Here is a 15056-nt window from a genome sequence, read left to right as displayed (position 1 = left end):
CAACCGCCCCAGCCAGGAGGTGGCACTGCCTGGGCTCAGTCTCCGAGCGAGACTGGGCGATGCAACCTCCCCTGACAAGAGGTGGCACCGCCTGGGCTAGTCTCCGAGCACTAGCTGAGCAGTGCAACCGCCTCAGTCAGGAGGTTGCACCGCCTGAGCTCAGTCTTTGAGCTCTGGCAGGAGGTGCAACCGCCCCTGACAGGAGGTGGCACCGCCCAGAGGCTCAGTCTTCGAGCTCTGCCAAGCGGTGCAACCGCTCCAGTCAGGAGGTGCAACCGCCTGATCCCGGAATTCCGGGAATTGACAATTTTGAGCTCCAAATTTGAACTGGGTTGGGGCCTATAAATAACCCACCCATTCAGCACTGAAAGGGCACTGAACATACACCGAAATCTTGATCTTGTTCTGTGATTTTTAGAGCTCAAAATTATTGTAAAGGCCAAAAGTTCTTCTCCCTCTTTTCTTCCATGTTCTGAGCTGTAAAGAGAGGAGAGAAAATTCTGTAAGGGTTGTCTCCTAAGCCCGTCAAAAGGAGTAAAACTGTAAAAGGGTGGTTGGCCTTCGCCTATTGAAGGAAGGCCTCTAGTTGACGTCGGTGACCTCGTCGGTGGAGGAAGCCAAAAGTGGAGTAGGTCAAGATTGACCGAACCACTCTAAATCTCGGTTTGCATTTACTTTGAGCATATTATCTTTACTGCAAACCTCCTCTAAAGCTTACTGCTTTCTGCGTATATACGATCGGGTTTCAAGCTTTGCACTTTCCAAATCAGCGTTTAGACGTAAATCTGTTTTTTCGTACGATCATTATATTTCAATTTGCGTTTATGTTTTGATTTCTATCATATCTGCAAACTGCCTTTATATCCTTACTTAAACTGCATCTCGCCTAATTAAGTGATTTACGAATAAGCATTTAGACGTAAATCAGTCTCTTCGTACGAACGTCGTATTTCAGTTTGCGCTTATATTCTGGTTTTCATCATAACTGCAAACTGCCTTCATAGATTGACTTTAACGTCATCTCGCTTGATCTTAAGTTAAAGTAATCTTAGAATCGGCTTTCACACCGAAATCGTTTTTATCGTTCGAACATTTTTTTATCGTTGAAAGATTTCCGCTGCACTAATTCACCCCCCCCCCCCCTCTTAGTGCTCTTGATCCTAACACATATATCTATTTGAGTCAAATTATTTTAAATTTTTTTATGTGATATATTATTTTACATTTTAGGCAAAAATAATGCATTGCATATTAGGAATTATTTTCTCTAACTTAAATTTTTATCAATTATTTTGGACCAATTTAGAACCTCAAATGTCAAAAACCAGTGCATGGATCCATCATATTTATGTGAAAATAGAAAAACTTGACCTAAAATAAAAATAACATAATTAACAAGCTAAATAATTTAGAAAAATATCAAATAAATTTCCTAAAATAGAAAACTAGTGACATATATCTATTTAGGTCCAATTTAATCCTTTCTTAAAAATTTTAGATCATTTGGACCTGTCATTCAATGTGATACACTTTCTTTGAATTTTGGTAAAAACAATGCATCTCGTATTAGGATTATTTTCTTTGCCTCAAATTTTTACTAGGTGTTTTGGACTAATTTAAAAACTCAAATTTCAAAAAATATTGAATGGATTCATGATATCTATATGGAAATGAGAAAAAATTGGTCAAAAATATAAAATGACATAGTTCATAAGCTGCATAATTCATAAAAATATTGTAAAAATTTCGAAAAATAGAAAAATAATAATATATGTCCATCTGAGTCCAATATATTTTTTTAAAAAAAATTTAGATAATTTTGATCAGTCCTTGAATGTGATGTATTATTTTTGGATCTTAGGCAAAAACAGTACATATATTAGGAAATATTTTTTCTAACCCAAATTTTTACTAGGTATTTTTGGCCAATTTAAAAGTACAAATATTTAAATATATTAAGTGGATTCATGATATTTATGTGAAAATGGGAAAAGGTTCATTAAAAATAGAAAATGACACATAGTTTATAAGTTGAATAATTCATAAAAATATCAAATAAATTTTATAAAATAAAAATAATGATATACGATCCATTTGGGTCCAATTTAACCCTTTCATAAAAGTTTCATGTCATTTGGACAAAAATAGTGCATCGTATATTAAGAATTATTTTCTCTATCCCAAATTTTTATTAGATATTTTGGACTAATTTAAAAACTCAAATATTAAAAAATATTACATGGATTTAGGCAAGCTGAGCATATGAACAGTGTAATGTTCAGATGGACAATGCTTAATCTACGCAAGCTGAATATAGTTTCTCTTTTGACAAATATCATCCAATAGTGCTTACTTTACACAATTTGAATAATTTATAAAAATACTGAATAAATTTTTAAAATAAAAAATCAATGATATATGTCCATTTGGGTCCAATTTAATTTTTTTCTTAAAAATTTTAAGTTATTTGGACCCATCCTTTAATGTGATGCATTATTTTTGGATTTTTAAAAAAATAATATAACACATATTAGGATATAATTTTTTTAGCCCAATTTTTTACCAAGTATTTTGGACCAATTTAGAAACTCAAATGTCAAAAAACATTATATGAATCCATCACTTTTTTGTGAATATTAGAAAATGACCAAAAATAAAAAATAGCACATAGTTCACAAGCTGACTAATTCAAAAAATATTAAAAAATATTCCCTAAAATAAAAAACCAATGACATAGGTCCATTTGAGTCCAATGCAAGCATTTTCTAAAATTTTAGGTATATTGGATCAGTCCTTCAACGTGATACATTATTTTCAGATTTTAGGCAAAAATAATATATCACATACTAAGAATTATTTTTTCCTTTAACAAGTATTGTCCAACAATGCATAATGGAAAATTTTTCGCATATAAATACAAATTTGGTCAACTTGATATGGCATCCAAGCATCCATGTTTGTTCAACTTGATCAAGATAAGCCTTCTTGATCAACTTGATGAAAGATAAGTCTTATGAAATAATAACTCCAAGTTTCTTGAATACCAATAATAGAGTATAATCAATATTTATATTTTTTATTTAATCTACAATGAAAGAACTATTGCATTCCTTATGATCCCCATGGAAAATTACAATTATACTTTTTATGAAACTTGATAATTTGAAATTTATCAGTTCCATTATGAGTTACTATCATCCATTGGCAATCGAAAACTTTATATATTTTTTTTATTTTATAACTTTTAGTTGTAACATGTTTAATCTCAAAATTTATTCGAATGAGATAGCTTTTCAAGGTTTTTTTAAATTTGCTCGTATCTCAAAACACATGTACGAAGACATAATTTGGGTTATAAAATAATATAAATTAAAAAAATAAAATAACTTTAATGTCATTAAAATACCATACCTGATCAATAATCATAATTTTTGACGAAAGAAACTAGTACGTTTAATAACACATTGTCATCTTAGTTACAACTGTTAGGATCGAGAGCACTAAGAGGGGGGGGTGAATTAGTGCAGCGGATATCTTTTAGCGATTAAAAACAAAAGCTGCGTTCGTTCGATAAAAATCAGTTTTGAAGCAAAAGCCGACTCAAAGATAACTTATGACTAAGTGCAGTTTACGTCTAAACGTAGTTTACGTCTAAACACAATTTACGTTTAAATGCAGTTTGCGTCTAAACGTAGTTTTACGTCTAAACGCAGATTTATGTCTAAACGCAGATTTACGTCTAAACGCAGATTTACGTCCAAACTCGGTTTACATCTAAAACACAGTTTTACGTTTAAACGTAGTTTACGTCTAAACGCAGTTTTACGTCTAAAACGCAGATTTACGTCTAAACGCAGATTTACGTCTAAACGCAGATTTACGTCTAAACGCAGTTTGCGTCTAAGCGCAGTTTGCGTCTAAACACAGTTTGCGTCTAAGCGCAGTTTACGTCTAAACGCAGCTTACGTCTAAACGTAGTTTGCGTCTAAACGCAGTTTGCGTCTAAGCGCAGTTTACGTCTAAACGCAGTTTGCGTCTAAACGCAGTTTGCGTCTAAACGCAGATGACAGTTTGCAGTTCTAAATGAAATCAAGACGTAAACGTAAACTGCACAGAACCTTGTTCGTAAAAGCGCAGAAGACAGTTTGCAGTTGTAAATGAAATCAAGACGTGAACGTAAACTGCACAGAACCTTGTCCGTAAAAAAAGCGCAGAAGATAGTTTGCAGTTGTAAGTGAAATCAAGACGTAAACGTAAACTACACAGAACTCATTCGTAAAAGCGCAGAGAGACAGTTTACAGTTTGTAGATGGAATCAAGACATAAACGTAAACTGCATAGAATTCGTTCGTAAAAGCGCAGAGAGCAGTTTGCAGTTTGTAAATGGAATTAAGACGTGAACGTAAACTGCACAGAACTCGTTCGTAAAAGCGCAGAGAGCAGTAGCTATGTAGGAGGTTTGCAGTAATGATAAAGTGCTCAAAATAAACGCAAACCAAAGATTTAGAGTGGTTCGGTCAGTCTTGACCTACTCCACTTTTGGCTTCCTCCACCGATGAGGTTACCGACGTCAACTAGAGGCCTTCCTTCAATAGGCGAAGGCCAACTACCCTCTTACAGATTCACTCCTTTTGACGGGCTTAGGAGACAACCCTTACAGATGTTTTCTCTCCTCTCTTTACAACTCAAACTTGAAGAACAGAAGGAGGAGGAAAACTAGCAGTTTTGAGCTCTAAGAACCACTGAAAAGATCAAGATTTCGGGTAAGTTCTGTATCTTTTCAGTGCTGAATGGTGGGGTATTTATAGGCCCCAACCCAATTCAAATTTGGAGCTCAAAACGATCAAATCCCGGAATTCCGGGATCAGGCGGTTGCACCTCTTGACTGGAGAGGTTGCACCGCTTGGCAGAGCTCGAAGACCGAGCTCAGGCGGTGCCACCTCTCTGTCAGGGAGGTTGCACCGCCCAGTCTTGCTCGAAGACTGAGCCCCAGGTGGTGCCACCTCCTGGCTGGGGCGGTTGCACCTCCCAGTCTCGCTGGGAGACATAGCCTGGGCGGTGCTACCTCCTGGCTGGGGCGGTGCCACCTCTTTCACTATTTCAGCTCACTTGGTTTGGCTCCAAACTTGGCCCAAACCAGTCCGAACTTGGGCCTAATTGGCCCCTACTTGGGTTATAGGATTAACACCTAATCCTAACCCTAATTAATGTGCTAACTATGATTTTAAAGACATTTTCTAAGCTATTACAAAGTCCGCAAGTCAAGACTTCTTCTGGCGAGCTTCCGGCAAACTTCCGGCGGTCTTCCGATGAACTCTCGGAAACCATTCTGCGGACTCCCGGCAAGCTCCTAGACTTCACGATTTGTTCTTAGCGAGTTCCAACGAGCTTCTTCGGCAAGCTCCGATCTTTCTTGGCGAGCTCCGCGAACTCCCAACGAACCTTCCGGTGAGCTTCCGAAAAACCCTTCGGCAAGCTCCCAACTCATTCTCGGCTAGTTCCGGTAGCATTCCCGACGAACCTTCGGACTTCCGTCGAACTCTCGAACTCGCAACAAATCCTTCGCGCTTGACTCCGACACTTTGTTTCGCTTTATGTCTTCATCGTTATCATAGTTAATCCTGCACAATTAAAACAAAACTTCGATCGAGACAATTAATCCTAAGCAATTAACCAAGTTGTCCGGCATGTCATTGGTCCCTCGACGCTTCGTCTGATTCTTCGGCGCATCGTCCTCTCCTGCGGCCTATTGCCCAATCGGCCAGTTGACTCCGCAACTCCGATATCCTTGGCACAATAACCGCTCTTCTTGGCCCGATGCCCGAGTCCACTGCCCGAAGCCTTCTGTCGATACGTCGACCGATCTACCGGCCCGACGTCCAATCTTTTGACATGTACCTCCGGCACAACATGATTTTCCTGCTTTAATTGTCTCATCCTGATCAAAGCATCCTGCGTCACTCAAAACGCATATTAAATCATAAACATATATCAAGTAGTTTCATCATCAAAATACGAGATTCAACAATCTCCCCCTTTTTGATGATGACAACCACTTGATGACGGAGTTAAACTTAACTCCCGGAGTTTAAACAAACTCCCCCTATCAATATGCCATATTGATAGAACCTTGAATTCAAACTGAATTCAAGTCATTGCAATATTCATCATGAATACTTGCAACACGTCAACATGAACATATGCATAAACTTATGTATCACATGTCATGTCATCAACATACTTTCATCAACATACTTCTCCCCCTTTGTCATCAACAAAAAGGAGAAGTATCACAATCAAGTGTTTGTGATATTGGTTCAACTCATTGCATGAAAAACATAATATCAAGTTTTATCATCATGCAGTTTTGAAGCCAAAAAATTTAGCAAATGTTACATCATGCTTAGAACATTCAAGCTATCAAGTTTTAGATATGCAAGTTTTACAGTATACAAGATAGCACTTGGTATGAAAATTAGAGATGTTCAAGATAGCAAGTTCTATATCATGCAAGCTAGCAAATTAGAGATGTTCAAGAAGGCAACTCTTGCTTCTTGAAATATGCAAATTTGTCAAGTTTTGCTAGATGTGCAAGTTAGCATTTTTGCCTCTTGAGATAGGCAAGATAGCACATTTGCTTCTTTTGAGATAGCAACTTTTCGCTTCTCTTTAGACTACAAGCTAGCAATTTTTTTTACGATATACAAGTTAGCAAAAACTTCGAAAGCAAATGCAAGATAACTTTCTTGTGTAGGCTCATGATTATTGCATCCTATTGTAATGTGCAGGTTGCAAGTCTTGCTTCTTGAGATATTCAAGATGGTGATGTTCAAGAAGACAACTTTTGCTTCTTGAAATAAGCAAGTTAGCAATCTTTGCTACTTAAGATAGGCAAGCTAGCAATCAAGTTTTTGCATCTTCTTGACTTGTGCAAGCTAGCTATCTCCCCCTTTGTCATTGTCAAAAAGAAAGGAAGAATACAGTTTTGTAGTTCTTTTTCCTTTTACAACGATTTCAAAATCATGACAATGGATGAATAATCCAGTTATGAATGTCAAGACAATTTTTCATCATGAATATTTTATCATTGCATTATCATAAGTTGAAGTATTACATGCATAATATCATATCATCATTCATAATTACATTAATGTTTCAATATAGCAATTTCTTCTCAAAATGTGTAACTTAGCACATTTACATCATATGCAATACATCACATCATAATTAGAAAGCACAAGTATTGCATGCATAATTACAAATCATAAATGTTTCATATCATGATGGTATCAATTTTGTCAAATTATATCCTACCATGCATGATTAATAACTCCTCATTTGTATTTCATGCATTATTTCATTTCATCTCATAAGGAATATCAAGAAAAGTTATTGGATGAGGAGATAAATATTTTATGAATACACGGAATTGTATAAAAATCATATCATAAGTGTTTCGTGTATTCATATTATCACATGAAGCATATTATCATTTTTAAGATTCATAACATGAATAACGTTATTACTATTTCATCAAAATCAATTTCGAGATTCACACAATATCATGAAATCATTAATCTCGATAAGATGGGAAAAGCATTTTCTTTTTAAGTGATTCTTTTAACACATCATAAAAAAACTCATTCATAATTCAAGTGATTTACAAGATATCATAAATGAATTTATCACTTGTATTTCATCAAAATCGAGAACTCTAGAGATAGAAAATGATTGAAGCATTTAACATGATTGATGCATGATTCATATTTAAAGTGTATCTTATGTCATAAATACGAATCAAGCATTTGTCAAATCTGAAATCATCCTCAAAATTACATTCAATAAATTCATGTATGACAAGTATAGATTTATTGAAAAATCAATAAGATAGAGGATTACATTTCAAGTGTTCATCAATTGTAGCATTTCATCATATGGTAAGATATCAATGCGTAAAACTGTGAAGCAAGATTTTGTTTGATATCTTGATACAGGGCATGATGTACACATTTCGAATATTTTGGCAAGTGTAGCATTGCATCACATGGTAAGATATCAGCTCGTATGATGCAAATTTTTGTTTGATATCTTGATACAGGGCATATAGCAATGATAGCAATCATATATTTCTTGGTGATGCAAGCATGGGATAATCATAGCATAGTGTTTATAGCATCAATTCATATATTTCTCCCCTTTTTTTTTCTAAGTGTTTCATCTTAAGTGATCAATTTCATGTTAGCATGCCTTTTCATTTATGTCAAATGAAAACATGCATCAACGTTTAGGATCGTGAAATGAATTTCATCATAAAACCATCAATCACAAAAATCATCATGTATAACTTTAAAATCTCAAATCTTTATTCTTATGTCAAAATCATACATTATATTTAACAAACAAAGACAATGAAAAATATCAAGCCTTCCAGACAAAAGCCATGTATCGTCATTGAAAAGCAATATGAAAATCATCAAAATATACATTCTTGCTTCTCAAGCACATAAATAAGATTTAATCTCACTAGGTGTACAATCATTAGATTTCTATCTTGCATTAACATAAGACATGCAATTTTCATTATTTTCAAAATTACAAGCATGATCATATTTTTGCATTTTCATTATTAAATTATTAAAAATGTAATTTTCAAGAAAATTTAAAGAAAAAGAAAAATGCATCATGAAAAACATCATGTAATTTCGAAGTAAATTAAAGGCATTTTGATTACCTTAGCGTCGAAAGGCGTAAAGGCGTAGTTTGCCACCTCGCCTTTGTTGATTTTCTCCTCGTCTTCGGAGGAGCTCGATTCATCCCAGTTTTTGTTCTTCTTCTTGCGTTCAAAGCAAGTAGTTCCGTTCTTTTTACTTTTTAATTTTTGTTTCATTTGCAGTTTAAGTTCACCATCACTTGAGCTTATGCTCGAGTGGTCTTCAAATGTTCTATGTCCCAAATCCTTCCTGTTCTTTGGAAGGTGGTTCTCAAGTTCTTCACGTGCATTGCACGTCATTTCATATGTGATCAATGAACCAATTAGTTCTTCAAGTGGAAATTGGTTCAAGTTTTTCGATTCTTGAATAGCAGTTACTTTTGAATCCCAAGTTTTAGAAAGTGAGCGCAAAACTTTGTTAACGAGTTCAAAATCCGAAAAGCTTTTACCAAGTGATTTTAAACCATTGACGACATCCGTAAAACGGGTGTACATGTCAACAACGGTTTCGCTTGGTTTCATATGAAAAAGCTCGAAATCATGCAGTAAAATATTAACTTTCGAGTCTTTGACTCTACTAGTTCCCTCGTGCGTGATTTTAAGAGCACGCCAAATATCGAAAGCCGTTTCGCACAAAGAAACCCGATTGAACTCATTTTTGTCCAAAGCGCAAAATAAGGCATTCATAGCCTTTGCGTTTAAAGAAAAATACTTCTTCTCCAAATCCGACCATTCGTTCATCGGTTTGGAGGGAAGTTGAAAACCGTTTTCAACAATATTCCATCAATCCAGATTTAGAGAAATTAAGAAAACTCTCATTCGAGTTTTCCAATAAGTGTAGTCCAATCCGTTAAAGAACGGTGGACGAACAACCGATAAGCCCTCTTGAAGAGCCATTTCTCTCGGGTGTAAATCCGAAATGAGAAATACCCCGCTCTGATACCAATTGTTAGGATCGAGAGCACTAAGAGGGGGGGGTGAATTAGTGCAGGGGATATCTTTTAGCGATTAAAAACAAAAGCTGCGTTCGTTCGATAAAAATCAGTTTTGAAGCAAAAGCCGACTCAAAGATAACTTATGACTAAGTGCAGTTTACGTCTAAACGTAGTTTACGTCTAAACACAATTTACATTTAAATGCAGTTTGCGTCTAAACGCAGTTTTACGTCTAAACGCAGATTTATGTCTAAACACAGATTTACGTCTAAACGCAGATTTACGTCCAAACTCAGTTTACGTCTAAAACACAGTTTTACGTTTAAACGTAGTTTACGTCTAAACACAATTTTACGTCTAAAACGCAGATTTATGTCTAAACGCAGATTTACGTCTAAACGCAGATTTACGTCTAAACGCAGTTTGCGTCTAAGCGCAGTTTGCATCTAAACACAGTTTGCGTCTAAGCGCAGTTTACGTCTAAACGCAGCTTACGTCTAAACGCAGTTTGCGTCTAAACGCAGTTTGCGTCTAAGCGCAGTTTACGTCTAAACGCAGTTTACGTCTAAACGCAGTTTGCGTCTAAACGCAGATGACAGTTTGCAGTTCTAAATGAAATCAAGACGTAAACGTAAACTGCACAGAACCTTGTTCGTAAAAGCGCAGAAGACAGTTTGCAGTTGTAAATGAAATCAAGACGTGAACGTAAACTGCACAGAACCTTGTCCGTAAAAAAAGCGCAGAAGATAGTTTGCAGTTGTAAGTGAAATCAAGACGTAAACGTAAACTGCACAGAACTCATTCGTAAAAGCGCAGAGAGACAGTTTGCAGTTTGTAGATGGAATCAAGACGTAAACGTAAACTGCACAGAATTCGTTCGTAAAAGCGCAGAGAGCAGTTTGCAGTTTGTAAATGGAATTAAGACGTGAACGTAAACTGCACAGAACTCGTTCGTAAAAGCGCAGAGAGCAGTAGCTATGTAGGAGGTTTGCAGTAATGATAAAGTGCTCAAAATAAACGCAAACCAGAGATTTAGAGTGGTTCGGTCAGTCTTGACCTACTCCACTTTTGGCTTCCTCCACCGATGAGGTTACCGACGTCAACTAGAGGCCTTCCTTCAATAGGCGAAGGCCAACTACCCTCTTACAGATTCACTCCTTTTGACGGGCTTAGGAGACAACCCTTACAGATGTTTTCTCTCCTCTCTTTACAACTCAAACTTGAAGAACAGAAGGAGGAGGAAAACTAGCAGTTTTGAGCTCTAAGAACCACTGAAAAGATCAAGATTTCGGGTAAGTTCTGTATCTTTTCAGTGCTGAATGGGTGGGGTATTTATAGGCCCCAACCCAATTCAAATTTGGAGCTCAAAATGATCAAATCCCGGAATTCCGGGATCAGGCGGTTGCACCTCTTGACTGGAGAGGTTGCACCGCCTGGCAGAGCTCGAAGACCGAGCTCAGGCGGTGCCACCTCTCTGTCAGGGAGGTTGCACCGCCCAGTCTTGCTCGAAGACTGAGCCCCAGGCGGTGCCACCTCCTGGCTGGGGCGGTTGCACCTCCCAGTCTCGCTGGGAGACATAGCCTGGGCGGTGCTACCTCCTGGCTGGGGCGGTGCCACCTCTTTCACTATTTCAGCTCACTTGGTTTGGCTCCAAACTTGGCCCAAACCAGTCCGAACTTGGGCCTAATTGGCCCCTACTTGGGTTATAGGATTAACACCTAATCCTAACCCTAATTAATGTGCTAACTATGATTTTAAAGACATTTTCTAAGCTATTACAAAGTCCGCAAGTCAAGACTTCTTCTGGCGAGCTTCCGGCAAACTTCCGGCGGTCTTCCGATGAACTCTCGGAAACCATTCTGCGGACTCCCGGCAAGCTCCTAGACTTCACGATTTGTTCTTAGCGAGTTCCAACGAGCTTCTTCGGCAAGCTCCGATCTTTCTCGGCGAGCTCCGCGAACTCCCAACGAACCTTCCGGCGAGCTTCCGAAAAACCCTTCGGCAAGCTCCCAACTCATTCTCGGCTAGTTCCGATAGCATTCCCGACGAACCTTCGGACTTCCGTCGAACTCTCGAACTCGCAACAAATCCTTCGCGCTTGACTCCAACACTTTGTTTCGCTTTATGTCTTCATCGTTATCATAGTTAATCCTGCACAATTAAAACAAAACTTCGATCGAGACAATTAATCCTAAGCAATTAACCAAGTTGTCCGGCATGTCATTGGTCCCTCGACGCTTCGTCTGATTCTTCGGCGCATCGTCCTCTCCTGTGGCCTATTGCCCAATCGGCCAGTTGACTCCGCAACTCCGATATCCTTGGCACAATAACCGCTCTTCTTGGCCCGATGCCCGAAGCCTTCTGTCGATACGTCGACCGATCTACCGGCCCGACGTCCAATCTTTTGACATGTACCTCCGGCACAACATGATTTTCCTGCTTTAATTGTCTCATCCTGATTAAAGCATCCTGCGTCACTCAAAACGCATATTAAATCATAAACATATATCAAGTAGTTTCATCATCAAAATACGAGATTCAACAACAACCATATTCAACCAGTATTTGTTCAATATTATCATACATATTCTCATTTAAAATAATTTGCTGACGAACAAAATCTAATACATCATAAATATTAGGGTTTGTGTCACTTTTAGTCTCTTCTTGTAATCTTTCTTCAATGATTTTATTTTCAAAAAATCATCACTATTAGCATCTTCATCATAAGAAAATGATTGCTTAAGTCTATAAAAAGAGTCTCAAAACCTGCGCTATTTGACAAATAATTTTCATCCAAACTTGAAATCTCGCCTAATGTCTATGTTAGGAACGGGTCAGCACTAAGAGGGGGATAAATTAGTGTAGCAGTAAATGTTAGGATCGGAGCGGCACTAAGAGGGGGGGGGTGAATTAGTGCAGCGGTGAAGTGCGATAAACTTTTCACGATTTAAACACTTTTCGAAAACTTCGTACGATAAAAGCAACATTTTCGTTTAAAACCGTTTCGATTGCGTTTTAACTTGAAGAGATAAGTAAGATGGAGACAAAGCAGTATAGCATTAAAGTGCAAATGGTTTGCAGTAATATAAATGACAATAAGTAAATGCAAACCAGAGATTACGCCGATTTTACAGTGGTTCGGTCAAATGACCTACATCCACTTGCGAGGCCCCTCTTCGATGAGGCTCCCACCTTCCACTAGCAAATCTCTTGAAAGGGAAGGGTAAATACCCCTCTTACAACTTTTACAAGCGGTTCACTCTCTTACATAATTTCAGCAAGAAAGAAGGAGGTGAACACTAGCCAATTGAAAACAAGACTAGCAAAGACTCTTCTAAGACTTTTCTCTCAATCAATTGCTTCTCAAAAAGTTGTAATCTTAGCTGAGATTTGAGGGGTATTTATAGGCCTCAAGAGGATTCAAATTTGGGCTCCAAAATTTGAATTCTCTTTGGGTTCCCGATGTTGGCGGTGCCACCGCCTGTCACTGTCAGACATTGACAGTGCTGGGCGGTGCAACCGCCCAGTTTGGCGGTGCCACCGCCAGACCCTTCGGTTCACTTATTGGGCTTCAAATTTAGCCCAAATCAAGTCTAATTTTGGGCCCAATTGGCCCCTAACCAGGATATAGGATTATCTCTTAATCCTAATCCTAATTACAAGTGAACTACATAACAAAACACATCCTAAGCAAGTTTTCAACCGCGAACGTCGAGTCTTGTTCCGGCGAGCTTTCCGACGAACTTCTTCCGACGGACTCCCAGCAAGCTCCCGAACTTGTGATGACTTTAATGAGTAGCCGAGCCTTCTCGGTGATCTCTGTGAACCTCCGACGATCTCTTCGGCGAACTTCCGAAAATTCCGACGGGTTCCCGATTTCTTCTCGGTTGGTTCCGGCAGCATCTCCGACGATTCTTCGAACTCTTAAACGTCCATCGAACTTGACTCCGGTATTCTTGCTTTGTGTTTTCTGGTTATCGTAGTTACTCCTGCACACTTAACTCAATAATATGGATTAGATCAATTAACCCATCAATTGATTTTATCATCAAAATCCTAGATTCAACAATCTCCCACTTTTTGATGATGACAATCAATTGATGACGGAGTTAAATATAACTCCCTCTATCTATATGCCATATTATGAGAAGATGAAAATGCTTGAATTTCATCCATTGAATTCAAGCATAAACCGATAAGTTCTAACCGTAGAACTTATCGTTATTCTCATTAAGCAATAGTGAATACAAAACTTCGATGAAAATCATTTTCAAGTCGAATGATAAGAGACAATTTTTACTACGGCAAGAGATAAAGATTTTCAACATGAATTTCATGATATAAATGTAAGGCATGCTTTCAATATAATCAATCGATCTTGCAATATTCTCAAAGATTTTACAAGGCATATAAGACATTCATGTCACACAAGCTCTTTGCAATTCATATAAGTCATGCTATTTGCAATGATACAAGTCATCACTTTTCTCCCCCTTTGTCATCAACAAAAAGGGAATGAGACTTGAACCACATAATTTGTGATACAAAGATTTTATCATTGATCATACATCATTCATCTATATTATCATTGATCATACAAAGATTTAATCATTCAAAATTAAGAATGCTAAAATATTTACGCAGAGTTCATCTTAAAGGAAAATTCAACATTCATCCATATTATCAAATCTCTTCTTTCTATAAATAACAAAAATTGTAGATGTATAAAGAAGAGATTGGGATAAGAAAAAAAGTTACAAGTAGTAACTCCAATAAGTCAAGATCATAATTCGAATACAAATCCATTCAAATTCAATTCGTCAACTTGAAACTCATAATCAAGTCATTAAAATCAATTTCGAGATTCAAAATATCATAAAATCATTAATCTTGATCAGATGGGAGCGGTGTTTGACTCAAGATAGGATAAGATAATTTAACAAGTCATTTAGAATCGAAAGAGAAGGATCAGATTCACCGAGGAACGGAGAGAGAATGAAAAACTTTACGGAAAATCCATTCAAACAAGTTTATTCTTAGGGACAATTTAACATACCTAATTCCCTTCTAATGAATTCAAATTGGTCTTCATTCAAGGCTTTTGTAAATATATCTGCTAATTGATGCTTTGTGTCAATGAATTCTAGAACAACATCATTGTTAAGGACATTATCGCGTATGAAATGATGCCTAACGTCGATGTGCTTAGTTCTAGAGTGCTGAATTAGATTTTTAGTAAGACATATGGTACTAGTATTATCACATTTTATGGGAATGTTTTTAAAGTGAATTCCATAGTCTTCTAATGTATTTTTCATCCAAACAACTTGTGCACAGCATGCACTTGCAGCAATGTATTCGGCTTCCGCCGTAGATAGTGCAACTGAATTTTGTTTCTTGGAAGTCCA

The sequence above is a fragment of the Musa acuminata genome, chromosome BXJ3-8, assembly GCF_036884655.1.
Source record: "Musa acuminata AAA Group cultivar baxijiao chromosome BXJ3-8, Cavendish_Baxijiao_AAA, whole genome shotgun sequence".
Classification (NCBI taxonomy): Eukaryota; Viridiplantae; Streptophyta; class Magnoliopsida; order Zingiberales; family Musaceae; genus Musa; species Musa acuminata.
This window is presented reverse-complemented; position numbering follows the sequence as displayed.